The sequence below is a fragment of the Sinocyclocheilus grahami genome, unplaced genomic scaffold, assembly GCF_001515645.1.
Source record: "Sinocyclocheilus grahami isolate Dianchi unplaced genomic scaffold, SAMN03320097.WGS_v1.1 scaffold86.1, whole genome shotgun sequence".
NCBI lineage: Eukaryota > Metazoa > Chordata > Actinopteri > Cypriniformes > Cyprinidae > Sinocyclocheilus > Sinocyclocheilus grahami.
Genome location: NW_015505265.1, coordinates 2,045,284 through 2,062,716, shown reverse-complemented (window position 1 = coordinate 2,062,716; position 17,433 = coordinate 2,045,284). Strand labels below are relative to the sequence as shown.

The 17,433-nt window shown below is 41.2% G+C and overlaps 1 pseudogene; it reads right to left on the bottom strand.

Annotated features, from left to right (window-relative positions):
- Nucleotides 1-9,730: 9,730 nt before the first annotated feature.
- Nucleotides 9,731-17,433, bottom strand: part of LOC107586889 (calpain-1 catalytic subunit-like) — a 27,930-nt pseudogene continuing 20,227 nt past the window's right edge.

The window sequence follows — 17,433 nt, the reverse complement described above, 5'->3', positions numbered from 1 at the left end:
TCATTCAGAAATTTGGCTTTTCATATCACTGCTATGCTGATGACACTCAACTCTACCTCTCATTCCATCCTGATGATCCGACGATAGCTGCTCACATCTCAGCTTGTCTAACAGACATTTCTTGCTGGATGAAGGACCATCATCTTCAACACAACCTTGCCAAGACAGAGCTGCTTGTGGTTCCATCAAACCCATCGTTTCATCACAATTTCACCATCCAGTTAGGCACATCAACCATAACTCCTTCAAAAACAGCCAGAAACCTTGGAGTTATGATTGATGATCAGCTGACTTTCTCAGACCACATTGCTAAAACTGCCTGGTCCTGCAGATTTGCTTTATTCAACATCAAGAAGATCAGGCCTTTTCTTTTAGAACATGCTTCACAACTCCTTGTTCAAGCTCTTGTTCTGTCCAGGCTGGACTATTGCAATGCTCTCTTGGCAGGTCTTCCAGACAGTTCTATTAAACCTTTACAATTAATCCAGAATGTGGCTGCAAGATTCATTTTTAACAAGCCGAAAAGAATGCACTTCACACCTCAGTTTATCAATTTGAACTGGCTACCAATATCTGCTCGCATAAAATTCAAGGCATTAATGTTTGCCTACAAAACCACCACTGGCTCTGGACCCCTTTACCTAAATTCATTACTTCAGACTTATGTGCGCTCTAGAAGCTTGCCTTCTGCAGGTGAACGTCGCTTTATTATGCCATCCCAAAGAGGCACAAAATCACTTTCACTGACTTTTCAATTAAATGTTCCCTCCTGGTGGAATGGCCTGCCCAACTCAGTCCAAGCAGCTGAGTCCTTATCCAGCTTCAAGAATCGGCTAAAAACACATCTGTTCCACCTTTATTTGAAGATCTTTATATTTTTAAATTCCTCACTCAAATCCACTCACCTTGTATGTCAAAATACGGTTCCAGAGACGAATTAATTCTGGTCCACGGAGTCTTCCTGTAACATTGAACTATTGTTATTGTTACAGTCATGGAAAATTTCTAGAGCTAAAACATGTTTCTTTACAATATGACTGCAAATACAAGCTTAACCTGGGAGATAAATCATCATGATTCAAAAAATTATTTTTACGTTTTTAATTACATGCTTAAAGAATAAAGGACATGGCTATTATACCTCTACGGGAATCCAGTCCAAATCCTTCAGTGTTCCCTTTCAGTCGGTCACCCCTGACGTCACGTCGGATGACCGATGAAATTGAGATCTCGCTTAGAGGGACCAATCTACTTCGAGTGTAAACTAAACGAGCCAATGAACATTGGCATGCGATTATTGCATCCAGCTGCTGCTGATCACAGCGTGAGTATAAGTAGGCAGCAGATGCAGCGCATATTCAGCTTTTCGCTTCGGAGCCGAGCGATCACATCGTTCTGCTCCTGACTACTCTACTGAGAGAAGAAGACTGAACGAGTTCAGCGCGCTTCGTGTTGGTGGTACGGCGCTTCAGTGGTGGTGGTTTCCCGTGTTGAGTGGGTTGCACACATCAGGTTGCACTACCCCCTGTTTGTGTTGCAGATGATCATCTCCCCTGTGCGCCTCGGCACGCTAAAAGAGCTTTTTCCCCTAAAAGAGCAATTTCGGGTGCATCTTTTTAAAGACGACGTTGCTTGGCAAACTTGAAGTTACGTCTTTGTAAAGACGATGTGGGTCTTGCTTTAGACAACGTATCACCCGGGCGTTCTGGATGCGGTCGTTACCTGGCGCTGGGTGATGGTCACGATCGCTGCCTCTCGTGCCTGGGCATGAAGCATGCTGAGGTGGCTTTCGTGGATGGCTCATGCTCCCATTGTGGGGGTATGACCATCTCGGAGTTGCGGACCGGACTCCGTTACCTGCAAGGGGGCGGAGTGCCCGTGCCACTGCCTAGATCTGGGGTTTCCTCTGGTGGCAGCCGGGGGCGTCCTTTTTCTGGTGGTGGGCGGACTGGTCTTACGGTCACGGTGAGGAATTCCCCTCCGGGGATGGCCAAGCCCGCCGGCACTTTGAAACCAGCGGAGCTCTCAAAAAGAGCAGGTTGGACCCTCCCGGGCGGTACCACCTGTTTCTTCCGAGGCTCCCCCCGACGATCGGTCACACTCACCCTCCTCTCTCGCCAGTGAGCAGCAGTGGGCGGATCGAGAGGATGAACCAACGGACTACCCACGCACCCTCTGCTCGAATGCAGGTCAGTGTTACACACACCAGACCCTGCCTCGGACCGGCTATGAGACGCCCGGGCCGGGTCCCTCTGTTTTTCCGCGCTGCCCCACTGTGGGTACGCCTGTAGTGAGCATTCGCATTCTCAACTACCTCGACGAAGCAGTCTCAGGATCAGTTGTGCAAACACAGGGATTTGGTGCTCTCACACCTCAGCCTGTTGGGCCTTCGGGTCAACTGGGAAAAGAGCAAACTTTCCCTGACACAGAGTATCTCTTTTCTCGGTATGGAGGGGACTCGGTAAGAGCAGGATGGCGGTCCCACTGAAACAGTTTCAGAGGCTCCTGGGGCATATGGCAGCTACGGCAGCAGTCACGCCGCTGTGGCTGCTCCATATGAGCCCGCTGCAGCACTGGCTCCAAGGCCGAGTCTTCCATATGCACCTAAGGGATGTCCATTTGTGTATTGCTTCCGAAACCTCCTTCGGGAAGGTTCGAGCTTCCGTAACGTCCCTGGTCCAAGTGGAACGGGTACGTTTTCCCAGTGTTATCCAGTCTTACTCAGTGGGTAGTGCCATAGTAGCAGTAGCTGGTCCTCTTGTGCAGACCCTGGCCTGCGCCAAAAATAGGGGTGCAGGTGGCTTCCACAGGACACTGGAAGGGGCAGTAGCTGTGGCCTTTTGGTAGGATCCCAATTTCGTCGGTCATCCGACATGACGTCGAGAGTGACCGACTGAAGGAGGGAACAGAGACGTCACGTCCCGTCGCCACAGCTCCTGTACCACCGCTGAGCGGCCGGGTCACCGGCTCGGCTCCTCAGTGAAAACCTGAATATGCGCTGCATCTGCTGCCTACTTATACTCACGCTGTGATCAGCAGCAGCTGGATGCAATAATCGCATGCCAAAGTGCATTGGCTCATTTAGTTTACACTCGAAGTAGATTGGTCCCTGTAAGCGAGATCCCAATTTCATCGGTCATCCGACGGGACGTCTCCGTTCCCTCCTTCAGGGAACGAGGGTTACCATATGTAACCGAGACGTTTTTATACCCTATATCAGGGTTCCTCAAATCTTGCCCTGGAGGGCCAATGCGCTGCAGAGTTTAGCTCCAACCCTGATCAAACTCAGCTACCTGTGATTTTCTAATGATCCTGAAGACATTGATTAGCATGCTCAGGTGTGTTTGATTAGGGTTAGAGCTAAACTCTGCAGGAAAGTGGATCTCGTGGGCCAGATTTGAGGATCCCTGCCCTATATGGCATATGTCACAAAATTTGTGAGATTTCAAAACTAGCTACAGACAGTATATATCACATAGAATGGACAGGATTTTTAAAACATTCACCTCTAAGTAGGTTTTCATGAAGAAGCCATTGAAGCTTCTCAGCATCAACAAATTTATTCTGTTTCCAAAGAAGACATTAAAGAGCTTGAAGCTTGTTATATTGTTAAGCACAGCAACTTGTGATAATATATTAGCTTTCATATTTACTTGATCAGAATAGTGCTTTAGTTTTTGATCTTTCTTCTACTTCTTCAGTGTAATGGACCTGAATGTGAGAAAAGATAATGAAGAGAAAACTGCTAAAATGACAACTAGAACTGAACTTTTTCGTCAGTAAATAACAAAAGTAAATAAATACATAAATAAGAGATTTAGAGACCTAAAGCAATGTCTGAGTTATGATATCTAGTTTTAATCTTAAATTGTAATTATTAATAATATGTATCAAATTTATCATGATTAAAAATATTGAAAAATAATATTTTTAATAGTATGAGCAATAGTGTAATCATCAATGTGCAGGTAAGGGTGTTTATGTATTAGATTCTGAAGTTGTAACTATACTAACTTTATTTATAAACTTTATTTAATTTCCATCTTATAGGTGCATTAACAAATACGGGACAAAAATAGGATTTAGCTGCCCGCAATTGCAGAGATTTGCTGAAAGAAGCAATATTTCAGTGTGTAATTTTCTGATTGAACACTGACAAACTCAAACAAAAGAATACTAAAGTTTTTACACTGTGATTCTGTGTATTATTAACTCAGACTCGCCTAAGAGATCCACAAGTAAATCTCTCTCCATTCTTTCTGTAACCTTTCTAAAGGAAAAAAAATAACCAGTGTAATAAAGAATATAATTTTAAACATTTTGGAGTATACATCTCCACAGTCAAGAGGATGAATGTGAATTTTATTCTTATTCCAAGCATAAATAAAATGTCAGTCTATCAGTCCTTCATGCAACTTACTGAATGTGGATCTCATTTTTGCAGAGAATGGACAGGATGAATTCTCCACTCTTATTGGGATGGTATGTGGATGGTACGATGATATACTCTCCCGGCTCTAGCCTGAAGAATTTCATCACCTGTCTTGCATCCTGAAAGGGCCTGCTTGATACCACAGGCTTTCTTCCATGGAAAAAGCTTGATCCAAGCTTTCCCTCAGATTTCATCTAACAGATAATGAAACAAAAATTAGTTCCCTATCTGTCAGTCACTACAAGTTATGTCATGACAACATTAGGAGTCTTACTTGGGAGCCCCAATCACCTCTGAGTTTAAGAGAAACCGTAAACAAAGAAACGTAAACAAAGCAGTGCTTGCTTACCATTTTGAATATCAGTTATGTTGATAACTTTCTTAATTTTATACGGCTCATGTTTTTATGAAAATATTCGCATATTGGAATGCTTGGGAAAGATCATGTAACAATAGAACAGCCCTCTGTCTGTGCCGCCTTCATTTACTTATTAGTTTTAAATCACAGGGACCTGGTGCTCCAGCACCTCAACTGGTCGGGGCTTCGGGTCAACTGGAAAAAGTGCAAGCTCTCCCCTATGCAGAGAATCTCTTTTCTCAGTATGGAGTTGAACTTGGTTGACATGACAGTGCATCTCACTAACAAGCCCGCCCAATTAGTTTTGAACTGCCTGAGTTCCTTCAGAGTCAGGACAGTGGTATCACTGAATGGCATCTGCAGCCGCTGTCACGCCGTTCAAATTGCTCCATATGAGGCCACTTTAGCATTGGTTACAGAACCAGTCCCGAGATGGGCATGGCGCCGTGGCACACATCACATGACAATCACGCAGATGTGCCGCCGCGCATTCAGCCCCTGGTCGGACCTTGCCTTTCTACGGGCTGGGGTGCCCTTAGAACAAGTGTCCCGGCATGTTGTCATGACAGATGCCTCCAGGATGGGCTGGGACGCTACATGCAATGGGCAGGCAGCCTCAGGGTCCTGGGCAGGGCCTCGACTGCTTTGGCACATCAACTGCGTGGAGTTGCTGGCAGTGCTTCTAGTTTTGCGGTGGTTCCAGCTGCTGCTGCAGGGCAAGCACGTGTTGATCCGCATCAACAACACTACAACTGTTTCGTAAATCAATGACAGGGAGGTCTACAATCATGTCTCATGTCGCAACTCGCCTGCAATCTCCTCTTCTGGAGTCAGACACAGCTCAAGTCGCTGCATGCTTAAATAGTCGTTTGCTTTCCAATCGCTCTTGTGGTGCTTTGGTGTCGTGTGCCAGTCGTTCTGCGCGGCACCAATGCATCTTCAGCAAGCCTGGTGTGTTTACGTTTGACGCTGCCACACTAACATTGCTGGGAAAGATGAGACATATTCAGTGAAAGATGAGACGTACTCAGTAATGTAAGACCTGGCACTGTGGTGGATCTCTAGCCCGCGGAAAGGCAAACTGGTTCTTAGAATGCTTGCCAGTCAAACTAACTCCGAACCACAACAGCTCTTCCCTGGCAGACTTAAGTGATCTGCCACCGGTGGTGGTAGACACTATCACTCAAGCCAGAGTCCCCCCTTTAGCAGGTGAGTTTATGCCTTGAAGTGCAGTCTGTTCGCTGACTGTTGTTCTTCTGTCGACCCCCGAAGATGCCAGATTAGAGTTGTGCATTCTTTTCTGCAAGAAAGGTTGGAGCGTAGGCTGTCACCCTCCACCTTGAAAGCGTATGTCACTGCTATCGCAGCACATACGATACAACTTTATTGTCAGACAAGGTCTAAAATTTGTCTTGCGTTACAGCAGGTTCACTCACAATTACAAAACTTTATCACATGGACAAAAGGCGACAAAACTTTCACAATCACATAAAAAAAACACACATATATTTATATACAGTATATATATACACATACATTTTCAAAACTCCGGTACAGATTTAATTTTGTGTAACTTGTTCAGCTCTAGTACAGCTTGGTGTACAAAGGAATATTTTAACCTAAATCGATTATATCTTGGGACCTTATACCGCCGGTTAGATGGCAACAGTACAAATTCATTATACAACACATGATTCGGTTTAGAGACAATATTATTGGCCAGCCTTACAAGATTTTTATAATAGGATAATTCATAGACTTTGTGAAGTGGCTGACCCACTATTTTGGAACACATTTTTAGTAAGTTCATCAGCTTTGTTTTAAAACTGACAGATAGGCTCTTATACCATACAGAATTACAGTACTGCAAAACTCTCATAATTACAAACTGGAAAAATAATAAAAGAATCGACTTTCTTGCTCCAACAGACCTCAATCGGCGGAGGAAGTAGATTCTTTGCATTGATTTTTTACAGATATGTTCTATATGATCTTTACATGATACCGTGTTATCTATCCTTACTCTTAAGTACTTAAATGCTTCTACCTGTCTGATGTTCTCATCATGCATAACAACAGGTGTTGTATGAAGGTCAGAGGCAGGCCCAAATACAATCTCCTCTGTTTTTATGTTAATACTGAGGGCATTATAATCACACCACTCAACTAATTTGTGTACCCCCTGTTGATGCTGTTCTGAACACTCTGAGTTATTTAATAATGATATTAACACGGTGTCATCCGAATACTTTAGGATACATTGGTTAGGCCTATATGAATGACAGTCATCTGTATACAAAGTAAATAGCATAGCAGAACTTACACAACCTTGAGGTACACCAATATTAGTTTTTACTTCTGTTGACAAAACGTTGTTCACTTTAACTCTTTGAGTTCTATTAGTAAGAAAAGAAATGTACTATTTAATTAAATATGGATTCACGTCTAACTGCATTAGTTTAGACACAAGAGTATTAACTTGGATTGTGTCAAACGCAGATGAAAAGTCAAGAAATAAAGCTCTAACATAGGTGTTACTTTTGTCTAGATGTTTAGTAATGATGTACATCACATTGCAGTGGACGGCCAGTCCCTGGGGAAGCACGACCTGATCATCAGTTTCCTGATGGGTTCCAGGAGGTTATATCCTCCTGGGTCACCCCACGTACTCTCCTGGGATCTTTCTGTTGTCCTGGCGGGACTTCAGAGGGATGGCTTTGAGCCGCTAGAGTCAGTCGAACTTAAGATCCTGTCTTTCAAAACAACGCTTCTGGCTGTGCTCGCTTCCATCAAGAGGGTCAGGGACCTGCAAGCATTTTCAGTGAGCAAAGAGTGTCTTGTGTTTGGACCGGCCTACTTTCATGTTGTCCTGAGACCCCAGCCTGGATACGTGCCCAAGGTTCCCACTACTCCCTTCCAGGACCAGCTGGTGAACCTGCAAGCGCTGCCCCTGGGGGAGGCAGATCCAGCCTTGGCGTTGCTGGGTCCCGTATGCGCCCTGTGCATATACATGGACCACACCCGGAGTATCAGTAGCTCTGAGCAGCTCTTTGTCTGTTACCGAGGACAGCAGAGGGTGAAGGCCGAGCAGAGGTTGGCCCACTGGATAGTGGATGCCATCGTTTCACATCCCTATGGGTAGGATGTTGTCTCCATAGCAACCTTCTCCCTTGGAAGGCATGCTTCTCCAACGTTCATCTAGCCAAGCTGTGAAAAAAAAAAGTAAGACATGAAGCAGTCTTTTTCTGTAGGTTGAAATTCATTTTGCTAAGACATTTTTGTGGATGGAACAGCAGCATGGCCTTCTCCAGCAGCAATGTACTCACCATTGGCCCCTCTCGGCACCAAGGTCAGTGAATTTGTGTATTTGCTTTGACATGCCACAGCTTGTCAACATTTCCAGTGCCACAGGTTGTAACGCTGTTCAGTGGTTGTGGCGCTTTCTATAGGACACCTAATGTCGTCACAACATAACTAGTGGTGACTGACAGACAGGGAATATCTAATTTATGTATGTAACCCTCATTCCCTGATGGAGGGAATGGAGACATTATGTTCCCTTGCCACAACCCTGAACCACTCACTGAATGCCGGGAGACAGACTCCGCTCCTCAGCATAAACCTGAATGATTGGATGCATGCTGTTGCCTTACGGTAATCGGTGAAGACCGGTGAAGCTATGATCATTGTAGCCAATCACAGTCATATCTGTTGCGCGCGTGAACACAATGACCAATCATCGCTGTTTAAGAATCTGCTCAACAGCACTCAAATGTTAGCGGGAAATGGACGTTTTCAAAATTTCAGTACCGATTGGTATCGTGGTCGATACTTTTGACAACATTACAGGGGAGTATGCAAAATCCACTCATTAATTCTCATTGCTGTTTTCTCTTAAACATCGTCACAACATAATGTCTCCATTCCCTCCATCTGGGAACAAGGGTTACATATGTAACCGAGATGTTTCACTGAACATCCAAAATGAATGAGTCAGAAAGGTTTAAATAATGTAATATATATATATTGATACAACTTGGAATACACAGTATATTTTTAAACCAATGTGATTAACACCAGAAACTGTGATATCATTTATATATTTTATTTGCCTCGGGTCGAATCTGTAAAAATTCAAAATAAAAATAAAGGTTACACTTCAAACACAAAGATATCAAACATGCACAGTACAACCATATTTACTGCCTTTTTTGTTAATACTGACTGCAAACACCAAATCCGATGCCATGGTGTGCAGCGCGGCTTCTGTGTCTCTTGTCAGGTTCCTGTATGAGAGTCACCAGAACATTGTTCTGGCCCTGTTCGCAGGCCTTAACAAACTCATTAATCCTCAGCCAAAACTGGGTTTTTTTACAGAAGGTGTCTACAATCACACGAGAGAGGTATTAGAAGCAGATTTACATTCATAACCAGCTTTATAATTCAGGAAAAGCACCTTCATAATTCATGCAGCCTCCGTCTGTGCTCCCAGAAACCCAGTTGCCATGGTGGTACTTGGAAATCCAGCGACAAGCAGACTTCCCTTCCAGAAAATCAAGACTGGTACAGCAGATATCCATGTTGTCAAATGTTCTAGGGAAATCGTTCATTGACATCCTGAAAAAAATTTAAAATAAATCCTAGACAAATTGTATTTTGTGTTTTAGTACATTTTATGTATATGAAAACATGGTTCATGCTCACCAGAACTCTCCATTTTAATTTACAAGGAGTTGTTTGTGGTCCTCTCTGCTCGCTGTGTTCCACAAAGGTGATCTGAAAGAATTATGCAAAATAAACATCAGGACAAAGGATAACTTTGACAGTTAATAATTATACAATTTCACAATTTTTATGTTTTGTTAATTTGTTGCTTTTGTTTTTACTGACAATTGTTCTGCTAGCTGGTTATCTGCTATAGTGTTGAATAAAAGCAGAGCTTACTTGTCGCTCAAGTCTCCTTTCCATTCACTGTCTCCCCATGGGTTGAACAATCTAACCAGCTTACCTGGGTTTCTACCACTCATGACCTGTTGAGCATGATTTCAACTGCAGATATTTAGTGGTATATAAATGTGGCAGACCTTTTTAATACTATCTTTTATAGACTATAAACAAAAGGTTACTGTGACGAGAGGGGCAGGGCCGAGAGCCGTGGGAACGGAGCGAGGCCGGTGGAGTAAATGCTAATGCACGACACCTGCGCCACTCACCGGTCTCGAGTCCCACGGAGGAGCTCCGGAAGGATAAAAGGAGGAGTGACGACAGTGTTGGACGAGAGAGGACCAGGCCTGGACTTTATTTTGTGTTTTGTGTGCGGCAGTCGTCCACGAGGGGCTGCTGCTTTACTTTCATTTTGTGTTTGTTTTATTATTAAAGTATTTAAATGTTCGCCGGTTCCCGCCTCCTACTTCCCATGACTACAAACTTTGTTACAGTTACATTTTGCAATACTTTTACAAGAATTTTGAAGTAAAATGCTTATTTTTAATTATTTGTTGTGTGTGTTCAATGGATGGTAAAAGATTCTTCCCAGCAAGTTCCCACACACTTTCTAACAGGAACAAGCTTGTGAACTAGAAAGGATGCTGAAAAATCTCTCTGAAGCAACCTGTGGTTAAAGTGGTTGCTTAATATGTTCCTCACACAGTATAAATGGATCTTAATACATGAAATTATATAGTTGACAAAATCCTCCCAATTACTAATTAAGATTAGCCCAATTTCAGTTTTTTTTTTATTTTTCTTTGATTTGGAGTGGGGGGGGGGGGTGTATGGGCTTCCCGCAGCAGTAGTGTAAAAGTAGCCCAATTCCGTGGGTAAACTGCAGACCTGGCGACACAGCCATTATATTTTAGGAAAGGATCCACTAACAGAGGCTTTTAGTTTGAACACCCCTGATTTGATTTTTAATACATTTCTACAAAATATTCAAAGAGATTTTATCTTTCTCACTACTGTCTTAACAGAACAAAAACGCCAAATCAAGTATAAACTTGTAAAGAGAGGGTGTGTTGAATCAAGTTGGCTGGACTCCAGGCATTTTCTTTTAAAATATTATTCTTGGGAACTTCTGACATTATTTGATGCACGCTGAGACTTGAATTTGTGCAGTCTTACCTGGTAAACCTTTGTCACGGTGTTAGCGTGGCCCACAACTATGCCATTTGGTAACCACTTCTCTTTCTGATTATGTGAAAACATAAAACAATTATTAGGAGACAGATGGCACTGTGTAAAAGTGTTAAAGTTGCTTTTTTTTGTCTAGGCATACAGAGAAAAGATATTGGAGGGGTTGTGTGAGTGAGTGAGTGAGTGAGTGAGTGAGTGAGTGAGTGAGTGAGTGAGAGAGAGTGTGTGTGTGTGTGTGTGTGTGTGTGTGTGAGTGTTTGAAGGTATGGGGAATTTGGGGTCTACTTAGTGAACAAGATGGCTAACATCGCGTACAGCATCTTGAAATGTATCTCTATATATATAGATAGATAGATAGATAGATAGATAAAATCAAAGGAATCACAATAATCCTTTATTTAAATTATTACTTTAATATATTAATGTTTTAATTTAACATGATCATGTGTGTAAGATATAATTACTCTTTGCTTACCCCTGCTGGAGTTTCACAACCCATAAGGACCTCTGACTGGTAAGCACGGTGCATTATCTCCCACAAATCAGTAAGAGCTGTTTTCAGTTCATAGTGCATATGAACCCCACCAGTAAAGTCCAAGAGGGCCTCAGATACTCGACCAGTATGCATCTCAGCGTAGGAGCCGCACACCCTGGAACAGTCTTTCAAACTCAAAATTGTTTGCCACTGTGTAACACAAATTTGAGAACAATTACTGCACATGAACCACAGGTCGAATTACAGCCGTGCTTATACTGAATACATCTGCGCTAATGTTTAGTATTATTGAGAAGACTTTAGATGTACAGGCACTTACTTGGCATATGCTTTCTCCAGCAAGGCAGGCCAGAACTCATTAAATGTTTTTGATTTCACAAAAATCAGCTGCAGGCCAATTGTTGGCAGTTTGTCATCAATCACAACATCATACCTGTTTCCAAACTGCCAGAACTGTACATTTATATAGTGATTGAACAACTGATACAATGAAACACAAAATATACTGTTACAGTGGTTCTCAAACCTGTCCTGGAGGACCCCTAGCCCTGCACATTTGTATGTCACTCTTATCTAACACACCTGATTCAACTCATCAGCTCATTAGTAGAGACTTGCAAATTATGCAGGGCTGGGGGTCCTCCAGGACAGGTTTGTGAACCCCTGTACTTTTGCATGGGGTTTCAAAGGTTAATCATACGGTCAAAACAGAAATAAATATTCTGTAGGAATTTGTAAGAGGAACTTACCCTGAAGTGAAATAAACCAGTATAATTGTGGCTGAATTACTGTCCATCTGGAACGACCTTATGTAATAATTTGTTTTGAAATGTTAGAGACCCAACCGATGCCAGAAACCAGCAGTTTCCTGAGGGGGAAAAATACCCTATTCACCTATTGCCACAGTAAATTTGATATATTTCATATTCCTGTAGCGTCTGGACCAATCAAACACACAATATATATTATCTGCTGAATATGCAAATGGTTCCATAACTTCATTCCTTATTTCTCTCCTCTTTACTGCTTAAGCTTTAACCCTTTCCTATACCAACTGTATGCGTGTGTGTGTGTGTGTGTGTATGTGTATGTTAGACCAGTTTAAGTGTTTATGTAGTATGTTGGACTAGTTTAAGTGTTTATGTAGTATGTTAGACTAGTTTAAGTGTTTATGTGTAGAGTTGTACAGTAAGAAAGTTATTTCCCTTAACCAGGAAATTAACGTTCTTAGAATTGACAGACAGTTGACCCTGAGAGGTCAAGTAAATATCTACAGCGGATCTAAATATTTATAATTAATTATAACTAGTTATGATTAATTATTAATATTTCCCCATGAGCTGATTCGCTACATTCCACAACTCAAATCTGAATTTTTCTAGTTTTGCTATTTTACCGGCTAGTTTTGCCGGCAGCCATATATCACCAGTGTTGGGCAAGTTACTTCCAAAATGTAATACATTATATATTACTAGTTACTGTCTTTTGAAAGTAATTAGTTATATTACAATATTACTGTCTCTGAATTGTAATACATTACACTACTTTTGAGTTACTTTTACCAAAATATCCACAGAAGTATTATATAATACCAAAATGTAGTTTATTGCTGCACATTCTACACCCAGTGGAGGGTAATGTGGTAGGTCTATATAGCATAAAATTATAAAATCATATTTAGATGCCAGTATGTAGGTCTACATTAATGTTACGTTGTAGTTTAGGTTAAACACAGATAAGCAGAAACCGCATTATTACATTCATAAATATCACCGGTAAATAAAGCGAAATGTTATAATGTACAAACAATAAACACAATACCTAGCCTATAGGCAATTTTGAACGGTTTCAGAAGAAAACAAGAATGAAAAATATAAGTTGCTTAACAAGCCAAAACAAATTAGGCTAATCAGTGGCGGCACTAGGGCAGGGCTTAACGGGGCCCATCAGAAACTTGCTTAGCCCCGGCACAGCCCCCCCAAGGATTTCCTAATGATGTTCCATTATTTTTGGTCTCGCTTTCATTAACATTGAAAAATAAACTTTAAAAAAATGTGTCTAATATGTGGCCTATAAACGATTGATATTATGGGGAGGGGTCAAGCAACAGAAGCAAGCAAAGCGCAAACTGTACGCAAGAGTTATGCTGGTGAAAGTCAGTAAATTCACTATAGAGAAAGTGAAAGTAAAAAAACTGACGGAGCTTTAATGCTGCATTAACGGCGCATATTCTCGGAGACAACAAGAGACAAAATTACTTCAATATAGGCTGATGATGGTATATAACTGTCTTAAAGGGGTCATATGATGTTATTTTAAAGATCATTATTTTGTGTATTTGGTGTAACAGAATTTGTTGACATGCTTTAATGTTCAAAAAACACATTATTTTTCAAATTATTGTAGGTCCTCTTTGCCCTGCCTCTCTCAAACACATTGTTTTCAACAGAGCCCCCTCCTTTGACAAGCGCAGTCTGCTCTGATTGGCCAGCTGGCCCAGTGCATTGTGATTGGCCGAACACCACAAGCACGCATCGGAAATGTAATGCCCCTTACCATAATCGCGAGCTTCAGCTTTCAAAGTAAATATCAAGATATCATAGTTTTACCATCAGTTCAAGCCCGAAAGGGCAACAGAGTCGTGTGACAGACACAGTGATGATGCAGTACACAAGCTGCGGTTAAGACAGCTGACGTGCTATGATTTCTGACAGGCAGTTCACTCTCCTGTAATGTGACCCTGTTCCCCTCACACACACACACACGATGCGTTACTCTGCACTGCGCAAAACTCCGCATTTGAACAGTCAATAGCAAATACTTAAACCGATAACAAAACATACTTACAGTCGCTGATTCAGAAGCGCCAGATTGTCATAGAAAAATCGGAATTTACCCTTTTTTTTTTTTTTTTTTAGAAATAGCCTTTGTGCACAGCCAGCCTTGTACTCTTCTAGGTTCAAAAAACTGTCATCCATAAAATGCGTTGCACAAATTCGAACATCTGGGTTGTGCTGTTCTTTTGTAAATAAATATTAACCAATGATTCTGAGTTGCATCTACTTCCGGAAGGCCAAATAAAGTGCTTTTGCTTTCGCACTGAAACACACAGCGTCTCCCTGACATGGCTGCATCAACACTACTGCTGTTCCTGAAACCACGCCTTCATTCTTTGAGAGCACATTTGGGTGGCATTATGCTAATATTTCCACATAGTGACATAGACATGTGGGGGCGTGTTAGAACGAGCCGTTTTAGGTAGGCGTGGTTGACTTAACTTTTATAAAGAATATCTCTTTGGACTTGAGACTTTAGTCTTTGCAACTTTACAGATCTTCTTTATGCACCAAGAGCTTGTAACACTCCAAAGAGAAAGGAAAACTTGAAATCGCATCATATGACCCCTTTAAATTATTCCCTTAATATTTCTAGTGTGGCCCGTATAGTGAAAAACATGAGAAGAAACGTACTTCGCGTTAAACAGGTTGTTTTTGAAAATCTGTGCACAAAATAAATTTTCATTGATGACTGCAGTGTTAATAATTTTAATTAAAGGCCTGTAATTCAATTGTATAAATTAATAGACCTGTTTAACAAAAACTTTTTAAAAACATTTTCAATGAGGAGTAGCCTAAGCCTACATTTTAATTATCCTCACAGCGCGCCATACGGTAATACGCTACGAAATTATTGCAGCGCAATAATATTGCCAATTTATGATGCTTTGTTTTGTGTTTTGACTATCTCTGGCTATCGTCGACACATGATACGACGCATCTCAGCATCGAGAAAGACGAGAGCGTCTATTACCTCAGCAGCAACCAATAATAATGACAATCTCGCTTCTACAGCGCTTATTTTGATATTTAACGTTAGATCTTTCATATTCTTGGAACAAAATAAATGCTTAAGGTTGATTCAGTATTACTCTTAATGAAAAAAATATCCCACACACAACATCAGCAATACTACAATGACAAAGTAGCTTATATTAAACATAAACATTTTATCAACAGAACGAATAAGACATAACCGCATTGTAACAAATAAATAAAAGGTTTTGGGATTTTCAACTTACTTCAAACGAATGCTTAGTTTGTGGCTCATTATTATTATTATTATTATTAATAATAATAATAATACAAAAGGCTATACAATAAAACAGTATGATGACAAATTTACTTATATTAAACTTTGAACTTTTATTACCAATATGAATAAGGAAAATATGTTTTACCCGCATTGTAACTGTTACGGGGCAAACAAGACGTGAGACGTACGGATGCATTTGCAAACTTTATTAAGGGTGTGGTCAAAACAGACGAGGGTCAGGCAATGGCAAACCGGTATATAGAAGACAAAACAAGAGCAGTCCAGTAAACAAGCAAGGGTCAATTGACGGCGAACATAATCCAACAGGGGCGAGACTGGAGGGATAATCCAGGTACAAGGCAAAGATCCGAACACGAGAAAACAGACAAGGCAAGACTAAGATAAGGCTAGGAAAACTAAGCAGGCTCCATAAAGTAGCTTTCAGCTATAGCAGTGATACACGCTAAACAGTAATAGAAGAGGCAAGATGAAGAGTAATTCAAAGGCTAGTGTGGGTCTGAGATCGGCGAACAATTTCCAGAGAGGTAGGCAATAGAAGAATCCAAGACAGGCAGGAGATCAGGAAACAGGAAATCAGGCACCAAACTAGACAGGACTAGACTAGACTAGACATAGACAAAACTCTGAAATGGCTCTGTAACATAACTATCACACAATAAGCGCTAAGCAATACTCGGCAGTGAATGGTTGTTTGAGACTGATTCTTATAGTGGGAGTACTGGGTAGCAGCTGTGTGTGATAAGTTTCAGGTGAGCTTGTGATTAGCGCAATTGAGCATGGGAAATGTAGTCCAGGGTGATGTGTAATAGTCTGTGTGGTGTGAGAGTCAATATAATGGGAGGGCGACCTCTGGTGGCAAGTGGATGGAAGTTCATGGACAGGATTCGTGACAGTAACACAAATAAATAAACAGTCTTCGGATTTCCCCTTTCTTTAAAATGATCGTAGTTTGTGGTTCATTATTAGCCTATTAATTAAAACACATCAGCCATAAAATAGTACAATGGCAAATTCGCATAGGCCTTTATTAAACATCTAACTTTTATTAACAAAATGAATACGACGGATATAGTCTACTTGTGTTGTAACCCAAATAAATAGCCTAAGGTATTTTCCCTCTTTTAAAACAAATGCTTAGTTTGTGGTTCATTGTTTTATTTATTTATTTAGGCTACATTTAATGAAAACAGCAACAATAAAGACAAACTCGCTTATATTAAACGGAGAAATGAAACTTTTTTTAACAAAAGGTGGTCTTTTGGATCATAGTGTCTCGTATCACTCTCGTTACGTGACCAAACACCCCCCCCCTCCCCCAAATAGATATGTGTAAAAAATAAAAAAAATTATAAATTAAATAAAAAAAATTTAAAATCCCTACTTTCTCTATTTTCTATGTGCGTTCTTAAATTGTATTAATTTGTAAGTGTCATATTTGGCAGTTGGCATTAAAGTTATATCACTAATAACAGTGGCATATGAGAAGTTTATACCACAGAAAAAAATTCTAAAATATGCCTTTTTCGAAGCTGCTGTATATAAAAAACACAAGGGGGCTGAATTTGTATGCTGAAGCTTATAGGCGTTCATTATTTTCACTCAATTTAATTAGTTTTTTAGCACCCTCTCTGAACTGTTAAGCCCCCCCTTAGCCCCCCCAACAAAAAAATCCTGGAGCCGCCACTGAGGCTAATTCAATGCGAAACTAAAAGCAAACAGCGTTGTTGCGCAGCCTACCTCTCTCATTCGGCATTAATCCAATTAAATGTGCCCATATTTGCGATGTATTTATTATGTAAAACAGGCTTATAACGCACTTAAAAAACATCCTCTTCACATGAGCAAATGTGTCTTTGGCCCGAGCTCAGGCTGAACGGCACCGATTGTAGCTACTACGCAGTA